Raw genomic sequence first — 22,236 nt, forward strand, 5'->3', positions numbered from 1 at the left:
GTCAATTTTTTTTTAAATTGACGGCGGGGTTCCCCTTAATATCCATACCAGACCTGAAGGGTCTGGTTATTAAATTTGCGGGGATAATTATTATTCATTGTGCAATTCCAATCTCCAGTGGTACAATAAAACACGTAATTGTGAAAATTAACAAAATAACATTTGAACAATAATTATGTCCATAAAATCCAATGTGAAAAGTCCCTCAAGCCACAGAGATCCGGACGTATGTGTGCAGTTTTCCAACCAGTGGCAAAACTCAATGTGATGAAAAATGTGAAAAGCTTGATGGGTTCTCACCTTCTAATGAGGACCTTTAGATTGCAAATGTCACACAGTCACATAGCACCGTTTTTCCTATAAGCTCCAGGAACCTGATCACTACACTGGCAAGCTAGAGGCTCTTCAGTGATAAACAATAGCCATAAAACATACAAAAAAAGAAACAAATAGTGCTCTCTGTATATAAACAATAATTGCCTTTTATTACTGCAATAAATCTCACTCACAAACGATTAGTATTCAGTTGCCAAACAACATCAATACTAATTCACAAGAGAAGAAAAGCTTCTGCCTGATGTTTGTGCATCCTGATGCTCTACCCTACACGTTACGTCGATTTGACTTTTTCAAGGGAAAACTATCAAGATATCTGCTTGATAATTGGGGAGATATAAACCTATCCTCAAAACAAATCATTTGAGAACCAGTACCCCTTGTGATGCTCACCCAACACTCAAAGAGGTGCAAAATTTTGAATATGTTGGAGAAACAGAAATCAGACCAGCTAAACACTTAACCTCCCTGGCGGTAAACCCGAGCGTGACTCGGGGTTGGTTTTCAATGTTAGGATCGGTATCCCCGAGTCACGCTCGGGGTGGACGTGCAGCGGCGCGGCTTACCTTTTGCTGGATCCACAGGCAAGTTACTCACCTTGTCCCTCCTCGCTCGATTCACAGTCTCCCAGTGTGCCGCCGATCTCCGTTCCCTGCGACGTTACGACGCACGGGAGCGGAGAACGTCGCCAAATTCAAAAAAGTAAACAAACACTATACATACAGTATACTGTAATCTTATAGATTACAGTACTGTATGTAAAAAATACACACCCCCCTTGTCCCTAGTGGTCTGCCCAGTGCCCTACATGTACTTTTATAAAAATAAAAAATGTCATTTCTGCCTAAAAACTGTAGATTGTCCAAAAGTGTCCCTTTATGTCAAAAATGGTTTTAGATCAGCTAGAAAACAGCGATAATAAATTATAATCACTTGCAGAAATGTGCGATAGCGATTTGTGGGGAAATTCGTCATAAAAAAAAAAAAATAATGACAGCGACAATTCTGCAACTGAGCACATTTCAGTGATTTTGAGTTGATTACATTATTGAATAATTTTTATTATAATTATATTATTATTTGTTATAATTATTTATAATTATTTATTATATTATAATTTATAATTTTGTTTTAAAAAAAAATCATACCCGGGATGCCTACAAGACTCTTGCTTGGTCAGATTTAAGTGAGTTATTTCAAAAAATTACAGGCCTACAGTATAAAACGCCAAATTTCCTTGCAAAATAATTGTACCGCTTTTGGTACGTAATTCCAGACAGAATCATACCGCCAGGGAGGTTAAGCCACGTACACACGCATGGTTTTCCCGGCAAGAACCAGCAAGAAAACTGCTGGCAGAGCTTTCTTGCCGAGTAAACCGTGCATGTGTACAAAGCTTTGAGGTTTCTTGTCAATAAAGCTGCCCAGAATCTAGACAAGAAAAATAGAGAACCTGCTCTCTATTTTCTCGTTGTGAGACTCTCTGCAGTGTTTTCCTGCTGAGAAACCCAAGCGTGTGTATACTTACCTCTCCATGGAAACCCGCGCATGCTCAAAATGACTTTGACGCATGCGCGGTAGCTTCCAAGGCATAGGTAGGGTGAAGCAAGATAGCAGCGACGGCATTGAATGTGACGAGCCCATGCTCGTCGTAGTCGATGACGTCACCGCGTTCCTGCCATTCAAAACAACGTTTTTTCCTAAAGAGATTCTGGGCTGTGTGTACAGGGCTTCAAAGTGATTTTAAAGTCTTGTTTTTTTTTTTAAATAATAAACATGTTATACTTACCTGCCCTGTGCAGTGGATTTTCACATAGCAGCCTGTATACTCCTCTTCTCGGGTCCCTCTTTGGCTCTCCTGGCCCCTCCCTCCTGACGAGTGCCCCCCAAACCAAGCAAGCCTGCTATGGGGGCACCTGAGCTGAGATGCAGCTCACTGTATCCATTGAGACATGGAGCTGCGGCCCAGCACTTCCCCACTTTCTCTCATTGGCTAACTGACTTTGCTTGACAGCAGCAGGAGCCAATAGCGCCATGCTGCTGCTTCAGCCAATGAGGAGGGGAGTAGTCCCAAGCAGCCGAGAAAATCATACAACATTGCTGGATAGAAAGGGGGCTCGGGTAAGTATTAGAGGGACTGCTGAAAAACAAAGATAGAAAAAAAGAAAGAAAGAAAGAAAGAAAGAAAGAAAGAAACACTCTAAAATGTTTTTATTAATAGTCTACAAATGTGAAAACCAAGGAGGAGAGCAGCATGCACCTACAAGTTCTGAATTTGGAGAACCTGGGTAGAATGAGATCAGAAAAAAGCTGTGTGATTACTGTGCCTTAAAGTAAGAAAATTCAAATTGAAGTCGGTATATTCTTTTCTGGATAATGGCTTGTTTCTTTTCATTTATACCCTAAGCTCTGTTTTAATCAGACTATCAAGTTAATGTAACAATGGTACAGGTGCAGTAGAACAATGAATCAATATGGCGTGTACGCTGTAAATTGCAGTGACACATACCATTCCCCTTCGATCTTCTCTTTTTTGTTTCCAGTTCTTTTACACAATTACATGAATCACTAACATTAAACATCTTCCCTGTACGCTTCTCTCTACTGTCAATAGCAATTAGTTGTATGATTATTCAATGAAAATATTAGAGTCTAGGAAATTCTTTATTCATATTGATATTAAAAATATGTGTTGAGCTTTCACCTCTACTAAGGAGTTACATTTCCCTACAGTATACGTATGCATTGAAGTTAAAGCACATATTAAAAAGTCTCATACAGTATAATCTTCAATATATTATTGTAATTTCAATGGGCATTTTAATATTTTTAATCTGCAGCTTTTGTTTAATGTAATCTCTAGTGATCCTGCCATGATGGTCTGGGTTAAGACACTTCCTGCTATAGGACGTCTACACTCCATGCCCCTGTCTCTTGGTTGTACTTTTGCACTGTCACCCTGTCACACAATCTTCTGATGGAGACTTCAAGTGGTTGTTTCAACACTTTATGCAGGCATTGTCTAGTGTTGTAAACGGGGGGGAACTAATGCGCACAACCAAACTAACCAAACTGACCATGGGCAAATATACTCAATTAAAATAAATAAAATATGTGTAAAGCAGCAGCCACTACTAAAACGGTGCTCACGCACCCAAAGACATATGTAAGACAGGGGGTGTAATGGCGCTTGCTAATGGGAAGTTAATAAATGGTACAGTGCAAAAGACAACGCACAGTGACGTATAAATACTAAACAATATTAATCAATAAACGTGTTCCACTCTTGAAGGCCCTTGGTAACATCCACAACTGAGATGTAAAGGGTGGAAAAAGTGGTAATAATGGGTAAAATCGAAGCTACAATGAAATAATCATAATCATTGAAAAAATAGGTGTTCAATCCAATCCTAATAAATTCCAGTGCTACCACAAAAACAAATAAAAATGGTGAGAAGAGTGAATAGTGATGACCTAGAAGTGGTCCAAATGATCCAAATGACACAAAATGAGACTCCTCTGTGTTTAAGAAAAAAATTAGTGCTCCAAAAAATTAAGTGCAAGATGAGCATAAATATATAAATAAATAAATAAATATTCAAGCATTAATCAATAAATATGAAAAAAATTATTTCCAATAGATAAAAATGTTCAAAGTGAATAAACACTAAATATATATAGTTCAAAAAAAGGTGTTCAAAGTGAATTCCAGAAACTTGCTGAAAAAATTCCAAACGTGCAAAAAAACAGTGTGTAAAAGGGTGAAAGTATTCAAGTGATTAGTTCCACAGTTTCCCCGAGATGTAAAGAGTTGCTGTAATCACCACACTCTCCTCCAGTGTAGCTATGCAGGCACAAGATAGAAAATGCTAGCCTCTCACCTCAGAACAGGTCAAGCAAGCCTGTTAAAATATGGATGCAGCCCAGCAGCACACACTCTGAGTTCAGGAGAGCTCTGTTTGCTCCAATCCTTCAGACCTCTGTTACGTCCAGATCCCTCTCAATACAAATAAAGAGCAGGCTCCATGGTGCAGTATATCAAGAAATATTTAATACAACAAACAGTAGCACTCACATTTCAGTAGGCTGTGAACAGCATGCAAAATATTCCAGCGAATGTATAACGATAGGCAGCAGATCTCCGCTCTCGGCCGCGAGCGGAGATGACGTCACCAACGGCACTTCCCGGTCACCTGACGCGTTGCGTAGCAGTACAACGCTACTTAATCATAGGTAGGGCTAATGAGAAAACCAAGCCTCTTTCACAGGAGTGATCTCCATTCCATCCCAGCAGGGGATTATAGGATAAGTCATATCAGAATGTGAACAAATGTCCCAAACGTATCCATTCCAAATTTTTCATGAATATTGTGACAATTCACCCATGTAATCAGTACAGAAGGTCCAGAGTTAAAGTTTTACTAAACCCACAACAGTGAAATCAGTCTGTATATGCAGTAAAGCATGCTTGTTATTAGGGTTGTCCCGATACCGATACCAGTATCGGTATCGGGACCGATACTGAGTATTTGCGGGAGTACTCGTACTCCCGCAAATACCCCCGATACTGAAATAGAATACTTGTTCCCCCCCCGCCGCCGCCGCAAACCCGTCGCCGCAAACCGCAAAGCCGCCGCCGCCGCCGTTAATCAGCGTGCGGGGAACATTACAGCTTTCGTTTGAATAGCTGTATCCCCGCAGTGTATAGACACTCCCCCTTGCGTGGGATTGGATGGATGATCTGTCCAATCCCGAGCAAGGGGGAGTGTCTATAAGTGGCGGGGATACAGCTATTCAAACGAAAGCTGTAATGTTCCCTGCACGCTGATTAACGGCGGCACGTGCGGCATCATCAAGGTATGTAGGACATGGCTGCATTATGTGGGGGACATGGCTGCATTATGTGGGGGACATGGCTGCATTATGTGGGGGACATGGCTGGAATATGTGGGGGACATGGCTGGAATATGTGGGGGACATGGCTGTATTATGTGGGGGACATGGCTGGAATATGTGGGGGACATGGCTGGAATATGTGGGGGACATGGCTGCATTATGTGGGGGACATGGCTGTAATATGTGTGGGGACATGGCTGCATTATGTGGGGGACATGGCTGCATTATGTGGGGGACATGGCTGGAATATGTGGGGGACATGGCTGGAATATGTGGGGGACATGGCTGGAATATGTGGGGGACATGGCTGGAATATGTGGGGGACATGGCTGCATATGGGGGGGACATGGCTGCATATGTGGGGGGACATGGCTGCATTTGGGGACACATTTTAAAAAAGTATCGGTATTCGGTATCGGCGAGTACATAAAAAAAAGTATCGGTACTTGTACTCAGTCCTAAAAAAGTGGTATCGGGACAACCCTACTTGTTATACTCACTTTGGAACCTAAGGGGTTAATCCTCCACATTGTGTAGAAATACTGTTTGATCCTGTCTTCTTTGTTCCTCCCCTTCTTTGTCAGTCCCCAAACCATCTCCTAAAAGAACCGTGGAAAATGCTCAGCTTGATGTGTATTGCTAGTGAGTTTTTTTTTTCTTTTCTTGGGAGCGTGCCTGTGATCAGCAAAGGGCCAACCAGCACTGTCCAGACAGAGGGTCAGGGGTCCTGCAGCCTTATAGAACAGTCAGACCAGAATGAAAACTCATCCTACAAGCTTTTATGGGACACTGATAGAAGTCACAAGACTATTATATACTGCTGATGAAAAAAGATATTTAGAAGTTTATATTTACTAAAACTATTGCATTTCCATGTTCTGTGTACTGTGGGGGACCAGATATAGTGAATGCAGGGTCCTGGTTTTAGTAACACTTTAAGTTGGGTGCACTCCACTACTGGGGATTGTAGTGGAAAACGCTGGACAGGTAGATGTAGACATTGGCCCAGCATGTCCCTTCAAAATGCAAGTTTCTCTGCAGATGTGCATCGTCACGGGGAACTGAGAGTTAAGGAGAACAGTTGCAGCGCCAATGTACATGGTGTACGTTCACCTCTAAGTTAAGGTGACCAGATTTTTTAAATGAAATCCGGGGACATATTTATTTTTTTACTAGTAATGGAGACAATCAGCAACTCTCTGCCCATCACCGTGCCCGCCTCACAGCCTGTCAAGTCTACGCGCTCCACAGCATAGCGCTAAAACTGCCTGACAAAATACACAGTGTAGAGGGGGGTCCTTGCAAATAAAGTTAAAAAAATATATACTCACAGACGCATCTCGGTGGTACGCCTTAAAAACGATAAAGCCTCTGCATGGGGGTTAGACCTCCGGCGTGTCGAGGGTGCCCCGCTTCGATCAGCAGACTTCTCCTCATTAATTTCTTTTTTTGTAGCGGTCGCGTAGAGATCTCCATCTAGTGTAAATATCCTTTCCTGCAAAATATATATGAACAAACGTTGAGTGACGCACTGCTCTATTTCAAATAATGGCCTGGTCATTTATGGGGTAAATCTTCAGCTTGTATGGTACTATGTTCAACATATACAACATATACATAACAAATGTAGCACTCACCTCGGCTATCTTGTTCACTAGCAGACATATTGTCCCAGTTCGGTGTCAGAAATCGATACACTTCCTCCCACTTCAATCTCTTCATTACCCTGTCTGCGTATCCTGGACATTCTGAGTTCCATAGCTCTGGTCGGTCATGGACAGGGGGTATTATGGCCTTGTGTGAGAGATCTCTTGCTGCCATCGCCATGCTGCACTCTGTGCTTCCTGTTTTTTTTCCCCCCACCTTCACGCTGCTATCCGCAGCTGACAAAAATCACCGCGATTACCTGCAGTTATTCGCGGATAGCTGCGCAAAGCCGTTCCTGGACGCAGTGAAATCTATTTTTTCTATCTGCACCAAACCGCATGTAATGAAACCGCAGCTAAACTTAGTGTGTGAATGGGGCCATAGGAAAGCATTGTGTGCTTTCAGCTGCGGTAGAAAATTAGAAAATCCACAGCTAAAAGCACAATTCTATCCGCCCGTGTGAAAGAGGTCTTACTCTCCAGGCTCCGGTACTACTGAGTGTGGAGCGGAGGAAGATCGCTCTGCCAGAGAAGGCAAGGAGATAGGCAGGTGGCTGGCCGGGACTTGAGCCAAGGCAGAAGAACATGCGAGCGGAGCTGAATGGGCATGCACCCGAAGAAATATTCGCTCCGTTACGACCAGCACATGATCATCAGAAAGGGGCACAGATAAGGGAAAAAATATATACTAGTAGGAGTGGGGGGGTGTAATTCTGATTTTTATTTTTTTATTTTAATTCTGCACTGACTGTCTTTGAAATTGCCCCAGCCCCTGTTCAAATCCAATCCGGGGACAAAATCGGGGACAGACTTGGTCCGGTGACAGTGTCCTCAATCCGAGGACTGTTCCCGGAAACCGGGGATGTCTGGTCACCGTACAAGTGTAGAGGTTCACCTTGAGGTTGAGTATTTCCCCACGGAAACCTCTGCCTTGTCCTTAGGCATGGATGAAGATGGCACAAAGGCAAACATACCCCATGTATGCAGTAAAGTGGCCCTGTAACACAGTGCCTTACATAGCCAAGAAGAATCCACACGGGGTAGGTCTCACATGTGCACCAGTACTTGGTGCCTAGAGTAGAAAGTTGATGGGGAACATGGAATACAAGGCAATCTACCATACAGTACCTTTGTAAGCTCAGGCACCATCTTGTTGCCGCCCCTCCCATCCCACCTACAAGTGCACGTAAACACAAACTTTTTTCTGTTCAGTTTGATGAAGCAGAATGGGCCACCCAGATGTGGGCAGATACTGTATAGGTGGATGCACATCTACTTACATCCAGTCACCCATAAGGATGCATTTCAGCCTGTTTATGTTCTGTGTAAACGTCGGTCAAAATTGGACCGACAGAATGTCCATGTAAAAGGGCCCTAAGAAATGTCATGCAGGTGGAGTGCATGTAGACAGGACATGGTTGCAAAGAGACTGCCCAAAAATAGCTAAACTAAGATGCAAGAAAGGATAAGTAAAAGGTAAAAAGTATTTTATTTTTAAATAATGTGTTATTGACACATAATGAGGTTGATTTACTAAAGACAAATTGGTTCTTCACCTTGCAAGGGAATTTTCCCCAGAGTTAAGTGAATGCGGTGAAGCTTCACTTTGCAAATAATACCAAATTACATGCAAGTGTAGCACCCTCATAGAATAGGTAGCTAGAGAGGTTCAGGTAAATTAATTATTTTTGTCTCCTTTTTAAACAATGGAAATGTGTGTGAATATTTAGACATTTTCTGGATTTCACAGGCTGCAGGCTCAACTACTCCCCCTTGCCTTCTAGTAGGTTCTAGAACAGGGGTGCCCAACCAGTGGCCCACAGAGCCCTCTGATGTGGCCCGCGACCTCCTGCTCTGGGATGTCAGTTTGGCAAGCCACCACATAAGCCTGTATAGTGCTCCTGTCACAAGCAGAGTGATACCAAATGCACTCTGCCTGGGGCAGCAACAGATGGTGGCGATAACTGAATGGAATACTCTTTTTAAAAGTAACTTTACTACTACTAAAATCACAGTGTGTATATGGGCAAACTTGTTCTGCAGTGGTTGCTGGGCTGCTTTCAAACTGATCCGCAGGTGAAGCGTAGTGCACCTGCGGGTTACCTGCACTGAGCCATAGACTTCTGTTAATAGCTGCGGAGTTGGTGAGCTTTCAAAAGTACACCACACCTTTAGGATATAATAGAAGTCTATAGCAAAGTGCAGCTAACCCGAAGGAAAGCCACAGGTGCCCTGCTCTGCACCCATGGTGTTGGTAAACCGCAGAGCATCGGTGTGAAAGCAGCCTTAGACCCCTTTCACATGATCAGTTCAACCCAATCAGACCATCCATTCAACTCTATGGAGTGGCAGATGTAAACAGGCTACCTCAAATCCGATACGCTAAAAAAAAAACAGAAGGGGATCCATCTCCTTCCGTCTGGGCAGATCGTGTTCACTTTGCATGTGCAGAGTGGACAGGAGGAATGCAAGTATCTGTTAAACAGTGAGTAGAGGCCTAGAAGTAGCATCCTAGTGGCTGCTTTGCTGTTTAACCCCTCGTGTCAGGATTACTAAGTGCTCCTGCTACTTTTTCCAGTATTCGGGTGGTGGCTTTTGCATTCCCCCTGTCTGTGTTCACCTGGAAGGTGATTGATCTGGTCAGTCAACTAATATAAGCAAACCGAACACTTTATCCCTCGCTTGTGATAGAAACAGTTACCTGAATTGTTCCTGTTCAAGCCTCGCATTTGTCTGAATTTCTTTGCTGTTGGATTTCCCTGTGTATGACCTGGATCGGATATTGGACTATTCCCTGAACTCAGCCTGCCTTTTCACCTAGACTATCATTGGATCGGATATTGGACTATTCCATGAACTCAGCCTGCCTTTACCTAGACTGTCATTGGATCGGATATTGGACCATTCCATGAACTCAGCCTGCCTTTACCTAGACTGTAAGGCCTTGTACACACGACAGAACATGTCGGCTGAAACTGGTCCGTCGGACCAGTTTCCGTGGACATGTCCAACCGTGTGTAGGGCCTACCAGACAGTTTTCCGGCCTAGCGGACAGGTTTCCAGCGGAAAAAAGTTTCTTAGCATGCTAAGAAACTTGTCTGCTGGAAGCCTGTCCGTCGGACATGTCCGGTGGTCAGTATGACTCATCGGACATGTCCGCTGGCCCGAAATCCTGTGCATGCGTCGATGTGATTCGACGCATGCGTGGAAGCATTGACCTTCCGGGTTCATGCACATCGCCGCGTCATCGTCGCCGCCACGTCACCGCGTATTCTGTCCGCGGGGAATTTGGTCTGATGGGGTGTACACACATCAGACCAAAATCACCCAGCAGACATGTCCGATGAAAATGGTCCACGGACCGTTTTCATCGGACATGTCTGGTCGTGTGTACGAGGCCTCATAGAACCATGCTATCTGTCTGCTAAACTGCAAGTAGTCTGTTGTTTACTCTGTTTGCGCCTGCCTAGGTCTGGTGGCCAGGCACTATAGCAATGTGTATAAGTCTATTGAAGTGCTAAAGTACTGTATATCAACGTAAATCAGATTGATGCCTTCGTCCCATCAAAGTATTGTAAAGAAAAGGGAGGCTAAAATGGACTTTAGTGGCATCGTATGTGCAACTGATAAACAGTCAAGATTATAATATAAAAGAATACTTATTACAAAGTAGAAATTCTACTAAATCTACTTTGTAATAAATATTATTTTATATTATAATCTTGACTGTTTATCAGTTGCACATACAATGTCACTAAAGTCAATTTTAGCCTCCCTTTTCTTTACAATAATGTGTATAAGTCCTCTGATCTTTGACTAGAGAGGGGTGCCCCTGAAGAGAGTAGACAGAAGAGAGAAAGTCCTCTAATTATTTTTGCACTAAATTCTGGGGTATCGCAAAGCTTCCCCACACCCCATTTAACTTTAACCAGCAGTAAAACCTAAAAAACTGATCCAGAAGAACCATTCAAGTGACATGTATCTGGCTGCTTGGGGACCCAGAATGCAACCTACCTGGGACAAATCAACTGGACCTGTAAGGGAAGGGAGTCACCGCTTCAGGTGGATCTTTAGCAGACAATTGGAGGAACCTCCCAGGAGTCCAAGGTGCTGGCAATGCACTAGGCAAACATGGAAATCGATGGACAGCCGCACTCTGGATAAACTTGAAGAAGTTGTCTTTATTGATAAAAGTAAGACATGTACATCCAAAGATACAGTCACATAAGGGGACAGCCGACGAGTTTCGCACACAATTAGTGCTTAGTCATGAGCCATGACTAATAAATCAAAACAGTATTTTTGCTTGCACCCAATTGGATGATGGAAGTCAGCAGGGCTTCTCTGCTACATATCAATGCAAAGTAAACTGACTAATTGCTTTGGTAAATCAAACCCCCTGCTTTAGCTCACTGAATGTCATTAAGTCAGGATGACTTGGTAAAATTGGCCACGGTGTCATCCATAAAATGTGGGGGGGGGTTACAAAAATTCTCAATAAATAAATTAAATTACAAAAGGCCATCTTGGCTAAACTTTATACTTTAAAATAAAATGAATTGCTGTCCATCCAGCAAAAGCTGGACGACTACTCCCCACCGGCCGAGGCCAACCGCGAAGCCGTTGGCCGAGGCCCCCCCCACCACCGTGGCTGATTCGACCATGTTCTGGATGCCCATATTAAAAATGTCCAGGCCTATGCCTGACAGATGAATCTTGTCTTCACGAAATAGCCCGGGCAAAAAACCTTCCAATTCGAAGTGGCGAAAGGAAGAGCCACCAATGGAAGGCATAAACCCATGGATTGTCCTATTAAGGCGCCTACGGATCCTATCTACATAAAAAAGGCTGCCTTGAGGAGACCATAACAGCCTGGGAACCATCTCGGAATACGATAACATGGTCCCCGGGAACATTAGGGCTATGGAATGGAGATCCCTTTTCATCTCGCATAACAAGTCCCATGTGTTAAACTTACCCAAATCATTTGCCCCTGCGTGGATAACTATGACTTGGGGCTGGGGCCAGATAGAGGACAAATAAACTAGGTGGTCTTTGACATTGCGCCACCGCATTACTCTAACACCTGACCATAAAATTAAAAATAAATCGGGATCCAGTCCCAAGTTGGAAGAGTAGGATCTGGATCCGGAGTGCTTGTAAGCCCAGAACACGTAGGAGTGTCCTATGACCCAGGCGATTGTCCTGGACAAATCTGAAAAGAAAAATCATAGAGTTAGAAGACTGGGACGGACATATATCTTATATCTATCGCTGCCCCACCTACCCACCTTCTTAACCCTACTCTCCGAAAAACCGAGGGCATCAGCTGTGGTGGCCGCCCCAATTCTGAAGGAATGGGAAGAAAAACGATACCCAGATAGGTTCAAACGCTTCAAACAGGAGGCCAGCACAGCTGAAAACTGATACCTTGTTAAAGATGACAAGTCTTCGTGAAAAAAAAAGGAATCGATACCAAATGGTCTGACCGAAAGATAATTACAAACATGAAACACAGGACAAATAGCTTCATTAGGAGATCTAGATAGGGAGAACCACTGACCAACCTGAGAGGACTTATACCTGGACAAAAAAAGGCGCATCGAACCATCGTCAAACTGGACATGAGAAAAACGGAGAAAGGAAAAAGAGTTCCTGTTTGCTGCTGTGAACTCGCCTAACCTGAGGGCTCCAAAAAATGCAATAGAAAAGGCGGCCTTGAAAAGAAAGAACTCGAAACTAGATGAGCAGACATCCTGGAGAATCCCCAGAAGGTCGACCAAAAGGGGAATCGATATGGGACGCCTATTATCAGTTGAGGGCCTGGACCTCTTAAGGCCTTTCAGAACTTGAGTGACCTGAAAGAAGGAAGTAAGGGCAGGGAGGCCTGCAAACTTCAGGAAAAACGAAACTCCCACCAATATTTTGCCTATGGAAGCAGGAGAAAAATTAGCTTGAATAAGAGAGGACAAAAAAGACAGAGCCACGTAAGAAGATACAGATAATGGATCCAAACCCAGTGGTTGACAGAACGAGCACCATTTGTGCCATGAAAGCCTATAATCCCTCCAAGTTTTTTCTGCCACTGAAGCCTTGAGATTCCGGAATATTATTCCCAAATTAAGCCCCAGAGGAAGTCTGGGCAAGGGGTGCCATGTTGATCCGCTGACGGCGCCAACTCTCGGAATCTCCTGAACTGTGAACGAGATAAAGAATCTGCTATGTTATTTTCTTTACCTGCAATATGCTCAGCTCTCAACCATATGTTACAGTTCATGCAATGTAGTACAAGGAAACGCAATAACTTCAGAACGGGATCAGACTTAGAAGACAGAGTATTGATGGCAAAAAAGACACCTTTATTATCTGTATGAACTAAGATTCTACGATTCCTAAAGATGTCTTTCCAAATAACCACTGACACTATTACTGGAAAAAGTTCTAACAAAACCAGATTTTGACTTGATATACAAGCGATGTGTCACGTCACAACTGAGTATAAAAAAGAAGAAAGCACCAAAAAATGACCTGTCACTTTTGTTCAAAACGCACTGCATTAATGGAAGGTCGCCACAAAAAACGTCACTGGGTAAAACTTTATTCAGTCACAGCCAGCCAGCAGTGAGGCCCCCCTTAGGAAGCACCCACCTGGTGGGCAGTGAACTGCATTAGAGCGGGCTGTTCCTGGGCAGAGACTGACTGCCGGTGTGTTGTCATATTCTGCTCCCTATCGCAGAATGCTGCGGAAGTCACGTGGTGGCCAACTGCACATGCGCAATGCGCTCCAACGGCAAATGCGATGCGTTCCACAGGATTTACGACACTACCCTTCAGTGAACCCATCACAATTTGTCACTGAAGTGACTGACGTATTACCATACACGGAGCGGGGGAGAGAGAAAGAGACACATTTTGAGCGAGAGACAAATAGAGATATAGAGATACTGAGATACATTCAGAGCGAGAGAGAGATCGTGTACATATATTTTATATAAGGGAAGTAATGCACATAGGGGAGGTAATACCCTCCCTGAGCCCCGGTTCTCTCTCAGTATCTCTATATCTGTATCCCTCTCTCGCTCTGAATGTATCTCAGTATCTCTATATCTCTATTTCTCTCTCGCTCTGAATGTGTCTCTCTCTCCCCCCGCTCCGTGTATGGTAATACGTCACTTCCGTGACAAATTGTGATGGGTTCACTGAAGGGTAGTGTGGTAAATCCTGTGGAACGCATCGAACTTGCGGTTGGAACGCAATGCGCATGCATGCGCAACTGTCCGCGACGTGACTTCCGCAGCATTCTACGATAGGCAGCAGAATGTGACAATACACCGGCTGATTGTGGCTGAATAAAGTTTTACAAAGTGACATTTTTGGTGTGCGACCTTTATCACAGTCATGGCAATAGGAATGGAGATGGGTTTCCTTGTTGCCGCCCAATACTGCCATGGAGGTCAAAAGTCTACCATTTGGAATGGTACTGCATTTTATCAAATCCCATATCTTATTATGGTGAACCATGATCCATGCATTTTTAGTGAATCTGGAATATATAAAACAACAGTACAAATGGGCATTTAAAGTGACAGAAACATCAGAGCTAACCGCATATCCAACATTTTCAAAAAAACAAATCTAACATACTGCATAGCATTTTTATAAGACCACGGGCTGTCATTTTATTCTCTATCGCTGTTGAAGAGTTCAGTGTAAAGATAACCTAAAAAATATTTTACCTACCAGTCCCACATGTCAATGAAAGACAAAAAAGATTCCAATAATCCATGCCATTTAAAAATCACATTTAAATGCACATTTTTCATTGCGTTTTAGCAGTGATGGTCTTTGAGAAAGCAATGAATGACACATGTGTCTCTCCGTGGTTAATATCTCTTTCATAGCAATGAAATGCTTTAGGTTATTTTCTTCAGATGTGCTGAATTAATCATCAGCATTAATCCAGCTTCTCCGAGTGTCCTTACATAACACCGCAGAATTAGAATATTTTTGAGTAAATACACCTTCTTGCTCCAGTTAGATGTTTCATTTTGTTTTGAGTTGCAAATCCGCCAGTAAAAAATCATTTTACCACGGCGGGGAATGGCAATATATAATGATTGAGTACAGCCCAGTGATCATTTTGTGAACTGCAAATGTTATCTACCAACTTGTTTCCTTATGAAGATTTCTGGAGGTTAAGGGAGAGCAATGGTCTCTTTATATATGATTCTATATATTGTTACTATGAACATTTTAACCGTTTAAGGACCGGAAGGATTTGCCCTCTTAATGACCAAGCCATTTTTTGCTATACAACATTGCATCGCTTTAACTGGCAATTGCGCGGTTGTGCGACAATGTACCCAAAAAAATGTATGTCCTTTTTTTCCTCCACAAATAGAGCTTTCTTTTGGTGGTATTTGATCACCTCTGCGGTTTGTATTTTTTGCACTATAAACAAAATTAGCAATAATTTAAAAAATACATATATACAGCCAGATTCACATAGAGCGGCGTATGTTTAAGCGGGCGTAGCGCATCTCATATACGCTACGCCGACGTAACATAGAGAGGCAAGTACAGTATTCACAAAGCACTTGCTCCCTAATTAACGGCGGCGTAGCATAAATGGGCCGGTGTAAGCCCGCGTAATTCAAAGTAGGCTGGTAGTGGACGTATTGTATTGAAATGAATCGTTACCCCATGTGAATGCATGGCCGAACGAATGGCGCATGCGCACGCATGCTCTGAATCACGTCGCAAATACTCCCTACGATACGACGTCTCAATGCGTACGACGTGAACCTAACTTAAGCACCAGCCCCATTCACGTACGACTTATGTAAACAACGTAAAATCCGACGGCACTTCCGACATCCATACCCTAAACAACTTAGACCAGCTTTTTGGTGGTTTAACTTTACACCGGAAAAACGCCTTACGTAAACGACATAGATTACAGCGACGGGCGCAAGTACGTTCGTGAATCGGCATATCTAGCTCATTTACATATTCAACACGTAAATCAACTAAAGCGCCCCTTGCGGCCAGCGTAAATATGCACCCAAGATACGACGGCATAGGAGACTTACGTCGATCGTATTTTGGCAAAATTCAGGCGTATCTCATTTTAAGAATGAGCGCATAGATACGACGGCGCACATTCGGACTTACGACGGCGTATCTACTGATACGTCGGTGTAAGTCTCTGTGAATCCGGGCCATATTGTTTACTGCTATAATAAATATACCCCAAAAAAATAAAAAAATCTTCATCAGTTTAGGTTAATATGTGTTCTTCTACATATTTTTGTTAAAAAAATCGCAATAAGCATATAAGCATATATTGATTGGTTTGCGCAAAAGTCATAGCGTCTACAAAATAGGGAATAGATTTATGGCATTTTTATTATTACTTTTTTCACTAGTAATGGCGGCGATCTGCGACTTCAAAATTGTGGCTGACAGATCGGACACTCTTGACACTTTTTGGGACCATTGACATTTATACAGCGATCAGTGCTATAAAAATGCACTGATTACTGTGTAAATGTCACTGGCGGAGAAGGGGTTAACACTAGGGGGTGAACAAGAGGTTACATGTGTTCCCTGGGAGGTGTTTCTAACTGTGGGGAATCTTCTTATCTTCTCTCCAGGCTCCTTCTAGGCATCCATACCCAGGGATTGGCTGAGGTCAGATAAATATTCATATTCACAACCCAGTGTTTGATCCTCCTACTCTATTTCTGGAAGCTTCTTCTAGAGGTAGGCAGGATTAATCAACCACCAGTCTAAGGCCCCGTACACACGAGAGGATTATCCGCTGGAAACGGTCCTCCGGACCGTTCCAGCGGATGAATCCTCTGGCGGATTTTGATCTGATGGTTGTATTAACCATCAGATCGAAATCCGCGCGGAATCCATCCGCGGTGACGTGTCGCGCCGTCGCCGCGATGATGACGCGGCGACGTGCACGACGCTGGAAGATAAAAACTTCCACGCATGCGTCGAATCATTATGACGCATGCGAGGGAGAGGAGCGGACGGATTGATCCAGTGAGTCTGTACAGACCACCGGATCGATCCGCTGGACAGGATTCCAGCGGATAGATTTCTTAGCATGCTAAGAAATTTTTATCCGTCGGCTGTAATTTTTTCCGCCGATAAATGTCCGCTCGGACGTACACACCACCGGATCTATCCGCTGGAACTGATCCGCGGATAAATCCCAGCGGATAGATCCGGTGGTGTGTACGAGGCCTTAGGGATAATCCTGACCAGACAGGGAAAATAAATTGCTGCTCTACTGAGCAGAACCAAAAACGACATTTAACCAGCCTAGGGCAGAACACTACATCCCTTTTATGTTGTGAGTGTCTGCTTACCATCTCTTTCCACAATTCCCTGGATTCCCTACAAACATTGCAGCTTCTTTGCTGTTTACCTTAATTTTTACGGACTATATATGGCACTCTGCTGGCTTCAAGCAGTGATTCATGTATGTACTCCACCTCCTGAAATTCCTTCTTTCAGCACCTTTGTAGTTCAGAAAGCAGGCTCTATGAAATGTGTGACACAGCTACTCAAAGGGCCCGTTCTATCTGCCAGTTCAAGCGGAACAAGCCCACACCAGCTCCTGTCTTGGACATTCTTATATTGTTTCATAACAAGAAATGTGTTCAGGACGTACTTTGTATACTCCTGGTGTACCTCCTATTGGTCCCCGTTAGGACCCTTTATACATGGGCGATGCTTGTCAAGTTTGTCCCTGGATGCTATGATGGGCAGTATCTTCTGTTAATTTGGTCGGCTGCTGTATTTAAGTTACTCATCGATTACACGTGCTAATGGTGCTGTTCTACACATGTTTACACCCCTGAAGAAAGAAACGTATTTCTAAAACGAGTCAGATGATCTCCATTTGACTTATCCTAAGTAACTACTCCTTTTGTCAACAGAGACCATTGAACATCTCCTTATGTTTGATTTAAGTGTTTAATTAATGATATCACATCATCATATCAGCCGCAATTTCCTTTTAACAATGTACTGGTTGTTTAAACAAAGTTTGTATCCATGTTTTTTATTATATTATCTTCTCTATTCCAGTTTTGTTTATCTTGGGCCTTTAAAAGTCCCATGGGGGATTTCTGTTTTCTATCCAATTTACTAAGCCTAGGGCGGAGAGCTTCATCCCTTTCATGTTGTCTGCTGGCCATCTCTTTTCACAATTTCCTGGATTCCCTGCAAACATTGCAACTTCTCCTCTGCTTTTTTTTTTTCTTTCAATTTGTACAGACTATATATGGTACTTTGCTGGTTTAAGCAGTGATTCCTGTATGGACTTCACCTCCTGAAACTCCTTCTCTCAGCACCTCTGTAGTTCATAAATCAGGCTCTGTGAAATGTGTGACACAGCAGTGCCTACACACCAGGCATAGTGGGTATTTATCACAGAATTCAAGGAAGTAAATGTGTCGGAATATGCTATAAATAATTGAAACACAATGTGGATATGAATATATGATTTTTACATTATAACCATATGTAGCACCCTCTAGTGCTAGAAGTATAGATAGTTTCTTTTTGTGTTAGTGTAGGTAAATTATTTCATGCTTGGCTAGCAGCCAAGCCTGTCTGTGTTTTTGTCCTGGGTTGAGCAGAAATCCAAGGAGAGGTGGATGACAGGCACAGGCACCATCACTGATGCCGCGTACACACAATCGTTTTTCGGCATGAAAAAAAACGGCGTTTTTAAAAACGTCATTTAAAATGATCGTGTGTGGGCTTCACATCGTTTTTCGGCTTCTGAAAAACGTCAAAAAAAATATTCGAACATGCTGCATTTTTTCACGTCATTTTTTAAAATGTCGTTTTTCGTTTTGTTAAAAATGATCGTGTGTGGGCAAAAACTACGTTTTAATACCCGCTCCGGAAGCAAGTTATGAGACTGGAGCGCTCGTTCTGGTAAAACTACCATTCATAATGGAGTAAGCACATTCATCACGCTGTAACGTTGTTTTTTTTCATGCCGAAAAACGATCGTGTGTACACGGCATGAGACCTCCCTTCTACTTCTCGAATGTTCTGGAACCTTCTAGAAGAATGGGAGGGGAGTTAAGGTGGAGCTGCCTGGAGTATTCTGAGGGGGCAGCCCTCTCAAATACTCAGAGTCAGCCCAGCTGGGGAGGAGTTGTTCAGGTGAAAGCTGGAGATGGAGTATTAGGCTGTCGCTGCCTTTGAGGGAGCTCCCCAGTCTAGGGGAGTGACCTTGGTCCTGGGCTCAGGTGTGGACAGGACTCTCTCAAGACACACTCACAAATGATTGGAGCTGCACTTGTTGTAAATAGCATTTGGGTTATTGGCGCTGCATCCTATATTTCTATTATTCACATGGAGGTGTGCTGGACAGGAGGCACTGGTGCAAGGAGAGGACAGCAGGAGAACACTGCCGGGCAAGTCTCCAGGAGCAACAGGAACAGCCATTAGGGCTGGTAAGTGACACACAGTGGGAATGACTGGGAGCCATGCCTGAGAGGACTGGGATGGAGCAGTCTGGTGGCACAGGCAGTGGAAAGAGGCAGCTGCAGCCAGGAGGGCTAGAAGGGCCTGAAGAGGTGGTACTGAGAACATTAGCCACATGTGGGACAGCTAGCACTAAGAACTACATTTTTTTTTTGCTACACCATAGGGGCCCATGGTCCCTGTCTGCAAAGGGCATTTGCTTTAGGTCTGGCTGAGCCAGTGTCAGACTCTTTATAACAGTTCTAGCTAGACCTAGGAGTGATAGTCTGCAAGCAAGTGTATGTGCTGGAGGTGAAGGAGAAGAGATTGTATATAGTTCAGACCCTGCATATGGGCATCCCACATGCACCCTATCCCCATCCAAGTTCTATTCCTCTAATAAAACAAAAACAAAGCAAAGTACAAGGGCTGTTTCTTGACTTAGTGTGTCTGGAAATGTGTGTGCCTGGCTGTGCAGGGTGGGAGATGGACCACAATCACCAGCAGCCCCAGGAAAATGGCCGTGGAAGTACTGGCAATCTTGCCAGTAGAAGAAATGGCCGAAGGCTGTGTCAGGGAAATGGCCGTGGAAGTACTGGCAATCTTGCCAGTAGAAGAAATGGCCGAAGGCTGTGTCAGGGAAATGGCCGTGGAAGTACTGGCAATCTTGCCAGTAGAAGAAATGGTCACCAGAGGCACATCATGTGACAGGTGGATCCCCCTGCTGGCCTATAAAAGGCTTCCACTGTCTGACCCAAATTGCTGGATTGTCGTGAGCTTCCTGTGTTCCTGTGTCTGTTTACCTTGTAACTCCTGGCTTGACTTCTGCTTTTGGCTTGACCTGTGATCCTGATTATCTCCTCGCTCTGACCCTGGCTTGGCTGACTATTCTTCGATCCACTGCCCACTGTTTATGACCCAGCTTGCTCCTGTTTGCTCTTGGACTGTCTCCTGGTATATGACCTCTCGTCTGGCTGCGAACCCTGCTCCTAGTGTACCCTGCAAACGCCTACTCAGGACTTCTTCTTGCACGGCTACTGACATCACTACCCAGCCCACCCCTGCCACATTCTGCTTACCAGCCTGTTGCAGCACTACTGGCAACCCGTGCACCTTTGGGCACCGTATCCCCTGTATGACTCCCAGGGGAGCGCTGCACTTAGCCGCAAAGGGCACCCTCTCTGCCACTCTGCCTCACATCAGAGACTTGACAGTACAGCTACGCACAGATATGTTTTAAGCAGTAACAAACAAAATATTCCACAAGGGTATATAACCATGAAATTACAGCAAGGAGAAACAACAGTTGCTGTTTGAAAGAGGATAAGCGAGTAAAAAGCTTGAGCTGGACATTGATGTCAAAGAATGATTGGACGTACAACAAGATCTGACATCTCGCAATATAATTTGGAACAACTTCAGTCATAATTAGGATTGTATTTCCATACTGTTTTGGCCTTCTGAAGAAGGGTAGGAGGTACAGCTCCCCCTGGTGTAGGCAGTTACAGCACTGGCTTACCTAGGACATATAACGCAAATTAATGAGGTTTTCTAAGAACTGTTGGGTGGGGCTGTCTAAGGCTTCCCCAAGACATGAGAACAACAGTTGGATCAGGCAACCATTAGCTCATCTCTATGGACAGCTTAAGACCTCGCTGCATCCAACAACAAAAAAACAGTGCAGCTATAAAGTCTTGACCTTTCTTATTTATAATGATTCTGTTCTAATCCATTCCAATCAAGTCAGTTGTGTTTTTTTTTTGATTAGTTGGTTGGTTGGAATTACTCATCGAACGATTGTTTGATGAAGTAAGTCATTTTTGTGAAAACACAATTACTTAACATTTGGATTTCCTTTTCTGGTTTAATTTTATTTCTTGGTTCATCTTTTTTTTGGCTTTTTTGAGTCATCTTATATCACCTTGGCATTCGCTTAGAAGGTATGTCATAACTATGGCTACTTTCTGCAGTGTGTATTCTTTTTGGCTATACTATAAGAAGCACATTATTGCTTTGGCAATATTTGAATACTAGGTCAGCCTTGGCTAGTCATTATGGAAACATCACCTAACTTTGACTTTAGGAAAGTCAATATTGACTTGAGTGCCTCAAATACCAAGGACCAAAGTCCACATAAGCAAGGCTCACACTTGGCTTCATGAAAATGTGTATGATATAATATAATATGAAGGATGCTTTAAACAGGCTTCTTTTTATAATGCGTGAACTGTTGAACCCTAAAGAAGAAAAGAAAAACAAAAATGACAGGGCCCTGTTGCAAAATCTGAACTAACTACTGCTTCATCTGTAACTACTTCAATATTGGGCACTTTTACCCCCTTCCCGCACAGGCCAACTTTCAGGTCACATTTTGAATGACAATTGTGCGGTCATGCAACACTGTAACCATGACATTTCTATAATTTTTTTCACACAAATAGAGCTTTCTTTTGGTGGTATTTAAACACCACAGGGTTTTTATTTTTTGCTAAATAAACAAAAAAAGACAACATTTTGAAAGAAAAATAGCATTTTCTTTTGTTCCTTTAATACAATTTTGTAAATAAATAATCTTTCTTCATAAATTTAGGCTAGATTGTATTCTGCTACATTTCTTTGTTGAAAATAACCCAAATCAATATATATTATTTAGTCTGAAAAAGAGGACATGCAGTTTCATCTGGCGCTTTCTCTCCTAAATTACTGCTCTTGGCACAGAAATATTTACATTTCGGATGCATAAATGTGGCCCTTTTGGCATCAAAGCCCACCAGCAGGGAGACCACATATATGTGTATGGCTGAAGGGAAGAGGTTAAACTTCAGCATATAAGAGTGCACAATAGTTCATCCAC

Source organism: Rana temporaria, chromosome 2 (assembly GCF_905171775.1).
Source record: "Rana temporaria chromosome 2, aRanTem1.1, whole genome shotgun sequence".
Lineage (NCBI taxonomy): Eukaryota > Metazoa > Chordata > Amphibia > Anura > Ranidae > Rana > Rana temporaria.